This window comes from Crocodylus siamensis, chromosome 4, assembly GCF_052110815.1.
Source record: "Crocodylus siamensis isolate JL-2025a chromosome 4, ASM5211081v1, whole genome shotgun sequence".
NCBI lineage: Eukaryota > Metazoa > Chordata > Crocodylia > Crocodylidae > Crocodylus > Crocodylus siamensis.
The window spans coordinates 19,636,157-19,652,326 of record NC_143398.1 but is presented as its reverse complement, the minus strand read 5'-3'; the positions used below and the strand labels follow the sequence as shown (position 1 = coordinate 19,652,326).

At 40.5% G+C, this 16,170-nt stretch overlaps 1 protein-coding gene across 1 annotated transcript in view; it reads right to left on the bottom strand.

Annotated features, from left to right (window-relative positions):
* Positions 1-16,170, bottom strand: part of SEMA3C (semaphorin 3C) — a 184,253-nt gene that overhangs the window by 157,878 nt on the left and 10,205 nt on the right. The window lies entirely within an intron of this gene.

Below are 16,170 nucleotides of genomic sequence, written 5' to 3'. Positions count from 1 at the left end.
TTCACATTTTTCCAGGCAGTATGGCTCCTTAAAGACTAACTAGTTCAGAGAGGTATAAGCTTTCATAGGTAACAGTCCGCTTCATCACATGCTAAAAAAAAGACTTGCAGAAAGGAAAGGTTCTAAAAAAATGGAATTTAAATATAAAGGATTGGGGAGGGGGCACTACTGAGAGAGGTGAAAGTGGGTTGAATGGGTCAGTAGAGATAAACTAAGCAATTAACCCATTGAGGGACACAGAAGTAATACAAAAAGCTAGTTCAAGTAATGGGATAGGAATCCACAGTCTTTCTCTAGATCATAGTTAACACAACCCAGTGTGTGAATGGTTTCTTATTCAGCAGTTTCACTTCCAAGTTGGTTTTTCAAGTTTTATTTGTCTAAGAACAATTCCTCTGAGGTCAGTGATGAAATGTCCGGAGAGGGTAAAGTGGTCTGCTACACTCTTTGTGTCCCTCTGGAATTGATGACAAATCTGTCTGTTAATTCTAATAAATAGGGATTGCCCCATCTGTCCAATGTAGACAGTAAAGGAACACTGCAAGCAGGTTAGTATGTATAGGGCATTGGTAGAGGAGCAAGTGAATGAACCCTGGATGTTTCTGTGTTGATGAGGGGACACAGCTGGTATCTGGGTCTGTAGGAAAGCATAGTGGCTTGGGGAGAATTAGAGTTGGATAGCATGTTGCTAAACAGAAGTTGTTTGCGGTTGAGGAAGTCACCTGTAATCTAGGACAGGTTTGTCAGCCAGGGCTACCTTGAGATGGTTGCAGTTTTCTAAGAGCAGTTGGATGTCATTAATGATGTGTGCAAGGTGTCTAGGATCATGGCTGTAGGTGATAACCAGAGGGATTTTCTTGTCCTAGTCATGCGGTTAGTGTTGCTATAGGTCAGAATGGGGTCTGAGTGGCTATGTTGATCTGAGTTGCTACATTCTTGGGATTGTAGTATAAGTGTAGGAAGTCCTGCTTCCCTGAGGTGTTCATCCTGGTTGGTGAGATCAGAACAGATACAAGTGTACTAGGGTTATGGCTGTAGATGATGGATCTAGTGGTTTGCTTTTGCATGAAAGCTGGTGGCGTGGAGATAGCTGTAATTGCTGGTTGGTTTGTGATAAAACGTGGTGGTGATGGATGATGTGGCCACTGCTAAGATTTTCAGTCCCCCCCCCCCCCCGGAGGGCAATGGGACATTAAAGCTGTTACTTCTGGATTGCTGATATGAATCCAATCGTAAGTAACACTGAAAGTTCCCAAGTGAAGTCTATTGAATGGCTTCTAAAAAATGCAGTGCCAATCCAATTCCTAGTCATCCTTTAAAAAAGACAGCCACAGTATTAGAGGAGAAATCAAACCAGTGGAAAACTCCCATTACTGAAACAAGACTTGGTTTATTGATAACGCTGGAAGGCAAGGCAGCACCTGAGAAAGCAACTGGTTCAGAGAAGTATAAACTTTTGTAAATGACAACCTACTTATCAGATGCATGTCTTTTCATAGGCAACAAAATATTTTGTTAGAAGATATAAAAGGAAATAGTACCTGATGAAGTAGATTGTTGCCTAAAAAAAGTTCATGTCTCTGAACCAGCCTCTAGGGTGCCACCCTGCCCTAACTGCTGCCTGACTTAAGATAGATTGGAATCAAGAAAGCCTACAGATTTGTCACAGAGGTAGTAAACCAAGCCTTTCTCACTTAAATATTAAACTGCTCTATCTCTGTTTACCAGTGTATACTGGTATAGTCAGAACAGACTAGGTAGTTCTTGGGAAATATAAATTTGCTTTGTTGACTGATCATATATTTGCATGTTACAGGAATTTGCCTAATACTGTGAAGCAAGTGACTTATATGGTGAAGCAGTAGTGAACAACAGTCCCATTGAAACCCAGTGTTCATCTATTATAATGAAGTATTTACAATTTGACCTTAAAAGGTAAAAAGAAGAGTAGTGAAAGATAACACCTTCTTTGACACTAACTATTAGAAGGAGACCATACATTCTTGGTAGGGATTATAATTTGATTTTACACCAGGGGATCTGACACAGCATTAACAACAAGATACTTTTAATGAGGATTTGCTTTTTGAAAATCTCATAGGTAGCAATCTATTCACAGTCACGTGGCAAGAATACGTTTGGAAGAAAGTGTCACATTACCGAACTTGTGTTTGTGTACAAATGCATGCAAAAAGTATATTAAAGGAACATTCTTAATGTTGTAAATGTGAGGAAAATGCTAGAACTAAAAGTGAGGAAATGCTAGAACTAAATGTAATTTTAGATTTCCCCCATTGTGCATGTGTATTCTGGTATATTCAGAAAAACAAACAAACAAATGTATTATCAGGCCGTATCATAATCGGTATGGAAAAGGAGGCTGAATGTAGAACCTTAATTTCCGAATTTTCTAACTTTGGAGTCATTTGATTTTGCAATGTTCGTATCATTTGCTCATAATTTTATCCATACTCATTGACTGTATAAGTCACATAATATAAAACGTGCTCTCAAGCACACATGCCTGCTGTACACGGCACAAGCCTGTGCTATCTCTTGTATATAACATTACACACACATACAGACACGCACTTTGAAACTGGTGAAATAGAAATAAACGTTAACCAGATGTTGCTATAAGCAATGGTCTAATGTCTCTCTTGAGACCCAGTGTTTATTATGAAATTTGGCCACAAACACTGTTTATTTAATTTAAAAGTAATTTTGCCCGACTGCTGAAGGAAGTCAATAGAATTTTCAGAAATAAATAAATAAACTCCAGTTCTACACCTGACGAGGGGGAATTTAATTCCACTCACTCTGAGCACTCGATTAAACCCTGCACACTGATTTATTCATCGTTTTATGAATAAGTGCAGTGTATCGGCAAGGAGACAATCTCTTTTTTTCACTCCAATGAGACAGCTAAAGAGATTATGTGCAGAAAATTAAGGCAGGATTGGCTGACAGATTGCTTTTGTGTTGCTTCATGTCATGCTTCACATATACGATTTCTACCATTTCCAAAAAGAGTTCTCTTTGAAACATAATAGATTTGGGACAGACAGACAAGACAGGCACAGCTTCTTTCATTCTGGGGTCGGAGCACTGTACGGGGTGAAAGTGCAACACAGTAACTTGCACAAAATCCAAATCTTTCAAATTTGTGTGCCAGCAATTTGGTGCTGGGAACCTTCAGCTCCCATGGCAGACATAAGGTTTGCAGCTCATTTGGGTCAGATTTCTGTTCCTTTTAGGAAACGATTCTCCTCTTTTGCACTGTGTCATGCCCTGGAGCCACTACTAGACGCAAGTGATGCTGACGCTTGAAGACCCACTTAGACTTGACCCTGCTGAGCATCAAATGGCAGCGGAGTCCAGAGCTTGACTAGTCAGGCAAGAATGCCCCATCAGGTCAGAACCGTGCACCAGCTAACTGTGTACTTTGTCTCCTAACTAATCCCAGAGAGCATACTTACCTGTCCCTACGCTGCAGTGTGACATGGCACTAAGGACAATCCACAGCAGCCATGGCTGGGTGTGCTTGTATAATATAAGTAGGGGATGAAAAGCACAGCTCAGTGAGTTCATTTAAAATCTCAGGGCTTGGGAACAAATGTTCTCATTTCCATTTATTAGTGCGTACTATCCAGAATCAGTATGGCCCCAAGCGGACCCTTTTGGGGGATTGCAATTCTGCTTTCCAAATCACTAACTGCCTGACAGTAAGAGCATTTCAGAGTAAGAAATGTGTAGTCTGCCACTTCTTTTTGTTACAAGGCTATGTGAGAGTCACAACTTTAAGTTTCTTTTTGATCTGAGCCTACAGCTACTTAGCACACAGGATGGGGCAGTCACAGCAACAGAGTTGGAAGAATAAGCAGATGGAATGGTAAATATTGACTCCTTACTACTGTGTATTAAAGTCATGCACAATCTCATGTTTACCTGATGCTAGACATTTTCTCCAGTGCTCAAGCTGATTTGAAGGCAAGCTTTCTTCAGCAGACCTTGGGGAATACTTCCCCAGACATGTCCCAAGCAGTAACACCAAGATGTTATCAATGTTTCTCCAAATGAAGGAATTTTCTTCATAGTTACTTTCTAAGGCCCAAGTAAAGAATTAAAAAGAAACTACGTATGTCAAGAGACTGCCCCGGTCGGTTGAGACAGGAATTTTCTGTGCAAGAATAGGGTAAGTGAAGGAATAAGGAGAAAGTGAATCTATATCAGGAGAGAAATGATTGCTATTAGCTCATTTTAATGAGACATTTGCAGTGCCTAAAATTCTTCAAGCTTTTCCTATGAGGCAGTCTAGTCTGCAAGAGCACTCTATAAGGAAGTACTTTGGGAAAAACAGCTTAAGAATTTAGGATGAAATGTACCACTTTTAAGCAGCAAATGGGAATTAAAGTACAATCTCTAACTCGATTGCTATATTTGCAAACAGACCAAGTTCAGGGAGAAAAAGGCATTTTAAATGTCAAAGTATCCATTAGAACACCTCCCCCCCTCCCCCAAATTCACCGTGACTGTAGAGAAACAGTATACTGCCACAACAGTTTAGTAGTGACTCCTCTGGCACAAACACCCTTCATAACCCAGTTAGATACACAAACACTAGTCTTACATTGCTCTGTTTCTGACCACACAATCCTCAGTGTTTGTGCATTCGAAGAACAAATAGGCTTGAAGTGGTTTTGGAAAATTCCTAAAAGTTCTTACCTACCAATTTAGACAAAAATCACTTATCCTTAGGAGATGAGGCAGCATGTCCCTGAATTTGGATTTAAGTGCCTTAGTTTGGGTACCTCAAAGAAGTGTTTGAAAGGTATTAAAAAAATGAAAGTCACTGGGACTTGTGCTTCTAATCTCTATGACTTTTGTGAAAATCTCCATGTTTGAAAACTGTTGTCCTATATTCCCAAGCACCTGTATCAACAATATAGCTATTATCTTGGTGTGGCAAGAAAATCACATTCATTTTGCAAATAGAGTTATACTAATCACCATCAAAAGTGCATAGGGTGCTAATACAGGGCGATGTTGGCTCTCTAGACACATAACTTTATATTCAAGTATACAGGACTACGCTTGCGGAATATAAAGCACAGCAACATTCTTGCTGAAGGTTTTAGACCTTCTCATCTTTGCTGTAGGTTATGTGCACTAAAGAAATCTTGTAGCTGATGCAATTATTCTGAACAGTGGCAGGAAGTGGGTTTTTAACAGAATCAGCTTAAAAAATTCCAGCTGTGTTCACATAAACCCACCAAAAAAATCTAAGCCCCGGATCAGCTCTCCATGCCAACTAAAACCTTCTTAGGCCTCTAAAAGTAAAGTTTTGAAGATATGCCAGCCCTTTCCTTGAAAACAACATCTTAATTGGTTCGTACTAAAAAACTCAGAAAATGTCATTTGGGGGATGACAAGAGTATGTATTTTATGCCTATTTAATATTCTGGTGTCTGAGAATACGCTACATATTACCTTGCAGGCAACTTCTTATGAAACTGGAATCAGAAGGATGCAATAGGAAGATTAAAATAGGAGAACTTCAAAAGATCTATGTATTTTGAACAATGTTTTGATTTGCAAATGCAGATGCTCAAAGATTGATATTATTTTCAATGTACTGCAAAAAACAGTGGTGGAGATTCAGTAAGTGAATCTCTTTGCTTAATTTAAATGAAGGGAATGCCCCATGATCATGTTAGGAGGCAGTGGGTGCATCCACATGAGATGTTTCACTGCACAGTATAGCTAATTACTGCAAAGTAAGTGTCACCATCTCTACATGTGGTGAGCCTTACTGTGCAGTATTTTTTTTTTACTTGGCATTTAATTTGCTCCCTGCAAATGCTAGTAGCAAATTAATTGCCAAATAATTACTGAGGAGTACAGTATGTGTAGATGGCCAACCAGGAGCAAATTTGCTCCTGGTCAGCTGGCCAGCAGCGGGTGGGAGATTGTTCCCTGCTGCTAGGAGCTGCCTGCTGCTGGGGTGGGCTCTGCCACCAGTGCCCGAGCAGGGACAATGTCCCCTTCACCCAGCAGCAGGGAGCTCCCAGCACCAGTTCAATGATCACTCATTGCTAGCTGCCTCACTGGTTATTGGGGAAGGGGGATAGGACTTTCATCTTCCTCACAGCACTTTCCAAATTCCCTAACCCTGCCTTCAGGGCAGGGGGGCATTGTCTATGCCTGGGCTCCACTACTGGAGTCTGCTCTGGGAGCAGGCAGCTCCTGGGGGCAGGGAGCAGTCTCTCAGCTTATGCCAGGAGACAGCTGTCTCCTGACCCCATAGTCCCTGCCTGCCCCTAGATTAGCACCCTGGGGGAGCCAGAGCTCCTCCTGGCTGCTGCAGGGGCTGATGCAAGCCCAGAGGGGGTGGGAGCAGACTGCTGCCATGAACAGAAAATCTGCTCCTGAGTCCCCACACATGTAGATGCCTGCCCAGGGTGGATTTACTCTTGAGTAGTTTCCTCCAAAGTAAACCCACCCTACTACATTTGCATATGTAGATGTGCCCAGTGTGTTATTAAGAGTAGCATCCTTCTGATAAGGCATTAAATTGAGTCCCAATTTAGGAGTACATATAAGCATTACATTTAGATCAGCCTCACCAGGGTTAGGTTGATCTACTAAATGAGCACTCATAAAGCCAATCATAGGGTTTTAAAAATGCCAAAAAACGGCATGGCCAATCAAAGTGGGATCACCCTGGGAGGTGAACTAACTGAAAATGAGGACAGGTTAACTTGATTTAGGAAGGGGTTAACCCAATCAAGTGAATCCCTGGACACATTAGCAGCACAGCCCCAGGGCTGGGAAAGTCCATCCACTTGTCCCACCCCAATGCTGTTATTCCTACTCCTCTGATCCATACCAGGCTATTTTTAGCCTCCCAACATTTCCCCTCCAGACTAGAGATCCCCCCTTAGGGACTCACCAACCCCTTCCCCTTTGCCTCCAGCTCCATCAGCCCTGGCCTGTGGACCTGCCAGCCCCTCCCCACAAGTTACAAACCTCAGGCTGCCTGCCCCACTCCTGCCACTGGTAAATGCCTACACATGCTGCCTCCAGTATAGGTGTAGGTGGTTTAAAGTAAGCAGTCTTACATACACATGGAAGAAATAAAACTGAGCATGTTTTCTATATTCATGTGACATTTTCTATCTCTGTTAAATGAGGTAATTGGAGACTTCCCAGCACATTTATCCCATTATCCTCTCTTCATTGCCTTGATGTGCTATCTAAATATTGCAGGAATATTCAATTATCTACCTTCCAACTTTATTTTATTTCTCTTCCACATAGAACTTGGTAGCTGTGGTGAGGCAGTGCTGAGATGAGAAAAAATATTCTGTGACAATCGTTTCTAGAAATAAAATAGTGATCAAGCATTTGTCTCACATGACCTATTCCCATTAACCTTGTAAATCCAGTTCCCTGGTTCATTCTGGATGAGCTGTATGGAGCAATAGCATGATTTATACAAAGCATCAAAATATTTCCCAAATGCAATCCCCATAAATCAATTTATTCTTCAAAAAAATGCTACTTGTGAAAGTTGAATACAAATTTTTCATTAATGAATTGCGAAGGACAATAGAAGTATTAAGCAATAGGAAGTAACAGAGATCTCAGAGAAAAGGAGTTCAATAAAGCCCATTTTTTCCTCAGGGGAGAGTTGCTGGAGCATGCAGGAAGCTCTAGAATTGTATATGGCCTGACCAGGAAAGGCAGATAATTGTGAATGTTAATGTGACACATTTACATTTACTATGTGCCCATAAAGGAAAGTTCTTGTTCTATATCTTCAGAATATCAAACTGTCTGGCTAAGAGGTGAAAGTAATGCCTTTAATTAAATAAGGTGGCTCCCACCCTGCGTTGGCTATTAATTTTTGTGAAAATCAAATTAACACACAATTTTTCCATGAGGCAACTTGGCAACTCAAGGGCAGTTGTGATGTCTGATCATCTGCTTGCTAGAAGGTAATTATAGAGAGGTAGTCATTTAGACCAACAGTTATGAGCTGAATTACATAGAGCAGTTCAAAATTGTGTGTATAAGTTCCAAATTACTTCTCAATGTTATATTTCATATAATTAAAATAAGACAAATACTAAAAATTTGAAGATGACATACATGTTTCATAGAGAAAACATAAAGTTGACAGTGCTTCCTTTCCAAGATTCGTGTGATCATTAAAAATCACATGGCACTCAGAATAACAAAGAAGTATAATGTCCTGGCATCCCAGCCAAACTATTTTGAAAGATCATTAAGATCTCAGTCCTTTGAAGAGCTGAAAAACTGTCATATATTGTTGCTGTTGGCTAGATGGAACTCAAAACCTCATAGAAAGTACTCAATAACTGACAAGTTGATTAACATGATTAATTTAAATGCATCTACAGTTTTGAATGGGTTTTTATTTCTTTTTTGGCCCTGATATGAATTTGCTATGGCTGTGCATTGGTGAACAGAAGCAGTGATTTGCTCCCAATACATTTTAATGAGGAGCTCCTGTTCCATTTCGACCATGACAAACTCTCTGTAACAGAGTTTCATGTAGATAGGATGTATGGAATAAAAATAAAATAAAAATAATGATCGTGGTATCTTCTCTACAAGTTGCTGGCTTATATCTATCCCCAAAGAAGGGTGTTGTATGGCTTCTCAAATACATTTATATTAAGTTTGTAACAGAAAAGAAATATCTATAGCGTGTGTTCTTGAAAATATCCTGGATATCACTCATCATTCAATGTGTGTAATGAGAGAAAATGGACATTTTTTTTCATGGCCCCAGTATAGACTCATAGAAAATGAGGGTTGGAAGGATGCTCAGGAGGTCACATCTAGTCCAACCCCCTGCTCAGAGCAGGACCAGCCCCAACTAGATCATCCCAGCCAAAGCTTTGTCTAGCCAGGTTTTGAAAACCTCCAAGGAAGGAGATTCCACCACCGCTCTGGGTAACCTGTTCCATGTTTTACTGCCCTCCAGTAATATCTACCTCCGAGATTCCTTCTATAGCACTGAAGCCTCTGTGGGACATAAAGCTGGGGGCTGAGTCCTGTGCATGGAACCTACTCAAGTAAGAGGGTTGGCTCAAACCTTAAACTATATCCCTAGACCACTTCCTATTCTGATCTATCAGTGTCCATAGTGTGCGTTTTCCAATCCCTGTTACATGCCCAAGTTGTGGACTCTAAGATACAGGATGCTGCATAAACAGGGGTCTCAGTCAATCTAGTCCATTCAAAAGGCAAACCATTTTGTTTCCAGAAATATTTTCACAAACCGCAGGAAAAAATTGGCAGGAGTACTAAACCCTTGTCGGCGACTGAGAGGTGGGCGTCCTATCATCACTCTCAGTCATATCCTCCCTCCAGTATAATGACAGAATTTTAGCAAAGGGCAAATCAGTAAGCATTTTAACCCTATCAAATGGCCATGTGAATAGTGGATGAAGAATTCATCTAAATCTACCAGATGCATTCCGATGTTATAAAAGAAACATCACTACATTAATGTAAGATATGATAGGAAGACAGAACAAGCCTCAGCAAATTATAGCCTTATCAGAAAAGCACCACAAGTAAAAAAGAAGGGCCACTGTGTCCCGAGAGTACACATTCCTTTATTAAAGAATGCTAATAGAGACAAAGAGAAACTACCTTGAAAAGAGCAAAGCATACATGTTAAAAGTGGAAATAACTGATCCAAAAAAACAAAAATAAGGGAGGAATAGCATCCTAATTCATGTAGCTATTTACTACAGACTTTCATTCAATATGCTTCAATAAAAATGAGTAATTATTGTGAGTCATGTGGCATTAATTATCTCTGATGCACACAGAGGCTTGTGGAGCATCACATATCAAAGTGCACTGTGAGCTCTTCTAGCACATACTAGCTTTTATGAAAAATGTGTATAGTACTGGTCATGATTCTAGCAATAGTGGGCTATCAAGAATATTCCCGCTGTACTTTTCTCATTAAAAAAGGACAGAATGAGAAACATGTTATCATATTTTTAGCCACATTCTCCTTTATTTTTCACCTCATGAAGCCATATATACCTGTGTATTGTTCTTCCCATAATGGTTTTAGGCAATAGTGAATGAAACAAACTGACCCAGACTTGTAGGGACATCTGGCCTCTTTCCCGGACTCATTTTAGGGTAGTTTTCATAACTTTGCACAACACCTGGCACACCCAATCTAGCTTTGAATATGGAAACAAGTAGGCCTAGTTGTCTTCTCAACTGCACTGATATCAGTCAAGTGTATGGTAATTCCTGTGGAGTTAACTGAATAGCATTGGTACCAATCAAGAGTCTGTGAGAGAATAATCAGACACAATGTTATGTCATCTCTGAGCATGAGACACTTGATTAAAGTACAGTGTTCCTTTATGTGATAGCATATCTTTTCTACTTTAGATTTTTATTTTTAAAGTCAGTCTGTGTCCTTCTCAAATAGTTAACTTATTGTGTAGTCATATCTTTACCTGCATTACATCCATCTGTGGGTAGCTTTGTTTCAGTTGTATTAAAACTGCAAGTTAAATTAAAGAACTGAAAATAGTATTCCCTATACACACCAAAGGCTAACTACATTAAAAAGTATGCACATGTATTTGTGCTTCCACACACAAGAGGGATTTTTGGTTCCTGATTCCATCAAATAAAAAGGTACATTTCTAATAAAATATACAGTGTAATGCTGAGATTGAAATATAGGTTTATGTCTTCAAAAGCAACTTGATATTTTAGGTGCCTAGTTTGACATATCCTATAGAGGCCTGATCTTCCAAAGCTAAGTACTTAAACATTTTTGGGAATCAACCTACCATAAGGTCCCTGAAGTTAAGAAGGACTATTACTAATTATTTTGCAAATCTGACCCCATTTGATTCCCTGACTAGGATGTTACTATAATAGACTTTGAAAGAAACTTAATGAATTTTAGATTGATTGGGGGGGTTGTTTTGTGTATAAATAGACTTCTACTCTATAACCTCTCTCTTCCTTTTGAAACTAGCTTTCACTGCGTGAACAACACCAAAGATCCCCACAACTATATAAGCACAAAATTATTGGCTACTGGACTGTCATCAGCACAAAGTGGCCTAAATAATAAATGAACTTTTTATTAACTGTGGTATCATTAGCATTACAATGAGGGATTGTTTGAAAACAATCTGTATTGCTGCTACTCAAGAGCTCAAAGAAAGTGGTTCTCAGTTTCTTTATTTCTCCTAGAGGGGAACCACAGGGGTTGTATTAAATCTTTTAAAATATGTTGGCAGTTGAAAAAGTGCTGCTGTTGCTCTGGTGACATTTTATGCTTTTTAATTGCTGTTAATGAAGTTGGCTGATACGTTCGTAAATGTTTTTACTTGTTCTAGTAATTTTAAGGCTTGAAGAGAGACAAAACTGTCTGTGGATATGTAAAAGCTTGGTCCTGATCCATTATTTACATGAAATTTCCATTGAGAGCTATGGGGGATCTTCATGGGAAACTTCTATTTAAGCAAGATATTATGTGCTGCCAGAAGTACCCACAGCAAAACCTGCAATCTGTAAAAGTGTAACGTTAGAAAAAGTTTCTACTTCTCTTTAGCCTCATTTTGTATTCCTCACCTGGACAAAACTTCCACGGCCTTCAATAATTTTTTTTATCCAAAGAAAGACTGGCAAAAGAAAGACCGGAAAAGTTAGACTGCTTTAACTTTTATCTGAGCCTAGATGGCACAAAATGAAGTTTCCCAATCAGGAGATCTTACAACACCTTCAGCTCTCCTGTGAAATATGAATTTTCATTTCTACCTAGGAGAAATTTTACAATCTTTGCATTCTTCTATGCCTGAAGAAGGGTGTGTGCGCCCAAAAGCTTTCAAATAAAGAGGTTTTTTTGCAAGTATTTAGTTGGTCTACCTCAAGTTCTAATTCCTTTTGCCTGTAGACCAATACAGCTACAACCTGTACCCCTGAACCCTGGAAACTCATTTACACACATGGAGTAGCAAGGAAGCAGCACTTACATTGGTGGGTTAAGAACTAACAGCAGTTATTCTTGGTAGTTTACAAACCAACAGTGTTGGTCTTTCACTAAAGAGAAACTAAACTGTATAGATTTAAGGTGCTCTAAAATATGGGGTGTTTTCACATCTCTTCCCTCCACCCCCACAACTTCAGAATCAGGGGAACTTAGACCCACCATTTTCCCTCTTCTTAGATGGATCAAAGGCAGATGCTGAGGGTCTGGGCCCTTGCCACCATGACCACCAGCTGATAAGAAGAATGCCTGGGGAAGTCTAGAGACTTCTGGAGCCTGCTTGTCCATAGACTTGTGCCATATCTAGGCACTTGAATCTGAGTAAAGTGAGTGTTTTGATTCATGGCTGCAATTGCCTTAAATCAATGTAGATGCCTGTGCAAGGCAATGGAAATTCAGCCTATAAACCACATACAACATTTAAATAGTTTAGTTATGTGAGACACAAAAATCATAACTTTCACAGTTATATTAAGTATTATTATTATTATTTAGATTTATATCCTGATCTACACAGAAAGTTTCAAATAAACATTAAGCAATCTCAAATAAGTCACAATCTCCTTTTTCATTTGAAAAGGGGATACAATCTTTATTTTAAGAATAGAAATGAAGTTTGAAATCCTCTGCTCATGGAAGTTACTTGCAAATTCCCCAATATTAGGTCCTCCAGGGTTTAATTTTTAATTGCATTTCTGCCGCAATGCCATAGATGACAAGGAATTGATGCAGCCAATGATTCAACCTGTTCAGATCTTTATCTTCCCAAAGAAGAATGGAATGGATTAAAATGATGACTGTAGTCTCACATTTCAAGTGCTTGCAAGCAAATAAATTCAAAGGATTTGAACCAAAAAAGGATCAGACAAGCTTTAAAGCACACCACATTTTTCTCCTGAATTCATTTTATTTTTTCTCCCATCTATATATAGCTATATAATACCAATTCAAATTCACTCTTAAACATGAATAATATCACACCAGAATCCTAACAGGGGAATTAGTTGTCTTAATGTTATGATTTCATTATGTTTAAAACATAAAGACATTTTTTTTAATTGAAACAACTTCAGGAAAAAACAACAACATACTATGGAGTAATATAGAATGAAAAAAAATAAATTATGTGTGGACAAGACCTCAGGAGATCGAGTCCAATCCCCAACTAGATCATCCCAGCCAAGACCTTGTCTAGCCAGGTCTTTAAAAATTCCAAGGATGGAGATTTCACCACCTCTCTGGGTAACATGTTCCAGTGTTTTATTACTTTCCTAGTGAGAAAATTTTCCTGATATCTAACCCAAACTTACCTTGCTGGAATTTGAGACCATTGCTCCTTGTTCTGTCATCTGTCACCACTGAGAACAGTCCAGCTTCGTCCTCTTTGGAACCATCCTTCAGGTAGTTGAAGGTAGTTGTGAAATCCTCCCTCGGTCTTCTCTTCTCCAAAGTAAATAAGCCAAGTTTCCTCCATTGCTCTTCATAAGTCATGTTCCCCAGACATCTAATAATGTTCATTGCCCTCCACTGGACTCTGTCCAGTTTGTCCATATGCTTTCTGTAGTTGGGGGCCCAAAAACAGGACACAGTACTCCAGATGTAACTTCACCAGTGCCAAACAGAAGGGAATAATCACTTTAGTCAATCCACTGGCAATACTCCTACTAATGCCATTAGCCTTCTTTGCAACAAAGGCATACTTATGGCTCAGATGTCGCTTATTGTCAACTGTGATACCCAGATCATTTTTGCAGAACTACTGCTTAGCCAGTTGGTCCCAAGCCTGTAGCGGTGCACAGGATCTTTCCATCCTAAGTGCAGGACTTTGCACTTGTCCTTACTGACCCTCATGAGGTTTCTTTCAGCCCAATACTCCAATTAGTCTAGATCACTCTGAATCCTAGCCTTACCCTCCAGCCTATCTTGTACTTGCTTCAGCTTGGTGCCATCTTCAAATTTGTTGAGGAAGCACTCCATCCCTTCTTCCAGATCATTAGTGAAGATATTGAACAGAACTGGCCCCAGGACTAGCCTCCGGGGAACTCCACTTGACACCAGCTGCCAACTAGACATTGAGTCATTGACTATTACCCTCTGTGCCTGCTAACCGACCCAGTTTTCTGTCCATCTTACAGTCCCTTCATCCAACCCGTACTTTCTTAGCTTGTTTGCACGAATGCTGTGGGAGACCATATCGAAAGCCTTGCTAAAGTCAAGGTATATCACATCCACTGTTCTCCCTGCATCAACAGAGCCAGTGATCTAATCATAGAAGTCAATCAGGATGGTCAGGTCTGACTTGCCCTTGGTCAATCCATGTTGATTGATCCTGATCACTTTCTTCTTCTCCAAGTGCTTAGAAATGGATTTCTTGAAGACCTGCTCCATGATTTTTCTGGGAACTGAGTTGAAGCTGACTGGTCTGTAGTTCTCCAGAGCCACCTTCTTTTCTTTCTTAAACATGAGCACTATATATGCCCTTTCCCAATCATCCAGGACCACTCCAGATAACCACAAGTTTTCAAAGGTAATGGCCAGTGGCTCTGCCATCCTATTGGTCAACTCCCTCAGCAATTTTGGGTACATCATGTCCTACCCATGAAGTCATATGCATCCAGGTTTTCTAAATAGTCCCTAGCCTGTTTATTCACCACTGTTCACTGCTCACCTCCTCCCCAAACTGTGCTGCCAGGTGCAGTAGACTGGGAGCGTACCTTGTCTGTGAAGATAGAGGTAAGAAAAGGCACTGGATACTTTAGACTTTTTTGTATCATCTGTCACTAGGGGTGCCTCCCTCATTCAGTAATGGACCCACGCTTTCCCCGGTCTTCCTTTTGCTGCTGACATACTTGTAGAGACCTTTCTTGTTACCCTTCACATCCCTTGCTAGCTGCAAATCCAATTGTACTTTAGTCTTCCTGATTTTATCCCTGCAGGCCTAAGCAATACTCTGAACCTCATTCCTAGTCATTTGTCCAAGTGTCCACCTCCTGTAATCTTCCTTGTTGTGTTTTAGCTTACTGAGGTGTTCTCTGCTAACCCAAGCTGGTCTTCTGCCATACTTACTTGTCTTCCTGAACATCAAGATGGTTCATTTGTGTGCCCTTAGTAAAGTTTCTTTAAAGTACAATGAGCTCTCCTGGACTCCTCTCCCCCTTAGGCTGGCTTCTCAGTCAGGATCCTACTCATCCCCTGAGTCAGTTGAAGTCTGCTTTTCTGAAGTCCAGAGTCCTTACTCTGCTGCTCTCCTTCTCTCAGGATCCTGAACTCAATCATCTTGTGGTTGCTGCTGCCCAAGTTGCCATCTACTTCTATGTTCCCCACTAATTATTCCCTGTTTGTGAGCAGTAGGTCAAGAAGAGCATGGCCTCTGGTTGGTCTCTCTAGCACTTATATGAGGAAGTTGTCCCCAGTACTCTCCAAAAACATCCTGGACTGCCTGCACACTGCTCCCAGAAGATGTCAGCGTGATTGAAGTCCCCCATGAAAACCAGGGCCTGTGATCTGGTAATTTCTGCTAGCTATTTGAAGAAAGCCTCATCAACCTCATCCATCTGGTCTGGTGGTCCAGAGCAGACACCTACTATACCATCCAGTTGCTTGCCCCTCTAACCTTAACCCAGAGACTTTCAACAGGCCTATCTCCAGTTACAGATCTTTTACATAAAGAGTAACTCCTCCTCTTCCCCCCTGCCTGAACTGCTTATACTCATCCATGATCACACTCCAGTCATGTGAACTATCCCACCAAGTCTCGGTTATTCCAATCAAATCACAGTTCTGTGACTGTGCAAGGGCTTCCAATTCTTCCTGCTTCTTTCCCTGGCTTCATGCTTTCTTGTACAGACACCTGAGGTAACTAGCTCATCACCCTACTATCTCAGGAAGAATGAGAAGGTCTCCCTGTTGCGCCCTCCTGCCTGTGCTTCCTCCAGGTCATCTGCTTTCCCACTTACCTCAGGGCTTTGGTCTTCATCCCTTGGTGAACCTAGTTTAATACCCTCCTCATTAAGTTAGCAAGCCTGTCTATGAAGATGCACTTCCCTCTCTTTGTCAGATAGATCCCATTTCTTCCTACTAATGCTTCTTGGAAT